This window comes from Ipomoea triloba, chromosome 16 (assembly GCF_003576645.1).
Source record: "Ipomoea triloba cultivar NCNSP0323 chromosome 16, ASM357664v1".
In the NCBI taxonomy this organism is placed as follows: Eukaryota; Viridiplantae; Streptophyta; class Magnoliopsida; order Solanales; family Convolvulaceae; genus Ipomoea; species Ipomoea triloba.
Window position 1 is genome coordinate 10,040,883 of NC_044931.1, and position 208 is coordinate 10,041,090.

Here is a 208-nt window from a genome sequence, read left to right on the forward strand (position 1 = left end):
TGACGGATGCGATCATACCAGCACTAATGCACCGGATCCCATCAGAACTCTGAAGTAAAGCGTGCTTGGGCGAGAATAGTACTAGGATGGGTGACCCTCTGGGAAGTCCTCGTGTTGCATCCCCCACCCTCTTTTCAATTTTTCTTTTAAACCGCTGGACCGCTCACTAAGGGTACTATCCTTTTAAACCGCAAAACCGCTAAGCGAG

The 208-nt window shown here is 49.5% G+C and overlaps 1 non-coding gene across 1 annotated transcript; it reads left to right on the forward strand.

Moving 5' to 3' along the window:
• The first annotated feature begins 4 nt into the window (after positions 1-4).
• LOC116008412 lies at positions 5-123 on the forward strand. The gene has a single exon (XR_004095797.1). It is a non-coding gene; the product is annotated as a 5S ribosomal RNA (ribosomal RNA).
• The last annotated feature ends 85 nt before the right edge of the window (positions 124-208 follow it).